Here is a 927-nt window from a genome sequence, read left to right as displayed (position 1 = left end):
CAACCTTTTCAGAGTTCATTTGTAGGGTTTTTCAATTTCAGGTTCATTTGAAATGTTTTTCAATTTTAGGGTCTTATAGTTCAAAGTAATTAGTAAATGCATGAAAAATAACAAATGAAGTCAGAAAGGATTGAAAAATGATGATGTGGCTTTGAATGGTGCATTTTGAACACACAAAAAGTCAGAAGTTCAAATAAGTTTAAAAAAATGAAATCCCTTTGTAACAGACGAGTTTCCGTATGAAATCCTGATACTTTAATAAAATTTATGAAACTAAAATCAACAAGGTATTTTCTGTTCAAAACATTATAGGAAACCTCTAGTATTATTGAAACTAAAATTATATAAAATTGATGCAACTAAAATTATCGAAGTATTTTCTGTTCAAAATCATTAAAAGCAAAAAGAATTTTCATAAAGAACTTTTTTTGTTAGAAACTTTAATAGCAAAAAGAATTATCATAAAGTAAAATAAATAAGTAATTAGAAACAAAATAAAATAAAATAAATAAGTTTTTTGTTGTAAGTAGAAGCAAAAAAAATAAAGCAAAAAGAAAACAAAAAGCAGGCAAAAAGTAAAAAATATGCCACCTACTGGGCCACCACGGCGTGAACACGACTAGAAACCCATCGATGGGCCAGGATTCAGGCCCACAGAAGGCCCAGTAAGCCCATCAGGCATAGCAGAGACAATTAGGCCCGTAAGCCTGCAATAGAGAGGAGCTCGAGAGGGGTGCGGCAGTGGGGCTTATAAACCACTGCGCGCCCCTCTCAACTAGCGAGGTGGGACTAAACTTTCGACGCGGCGCAGCAGCACAAGGCCTTTGGTCCCGGTTGGTGGCACCAACCGAGACTAAAGGTGTGCATTAGTACCGGTTCGTGGCACTAACCGGTACCAATGCCCCACCTTTAGTCCCGGTTGGTGAC

Source organism: Triticum aestivum, chromosome 2D (genome assembly GCF_018294505.1).
Source record: "Triticum aestivum cultivar Chinese Spring chromosome 2D, IWGSC CS RefSeq v2.1, whole genome shotgun sequence".
Taxonomy (NCBI): Eukaryota; Viridiplantae; Streptophyta; class Magnoliopsida; order Poales; family Poaceae; genus Triticum; species Triticum aestivum.
This window is presented reverse-complemented; position numbering follows the sequence as displayed.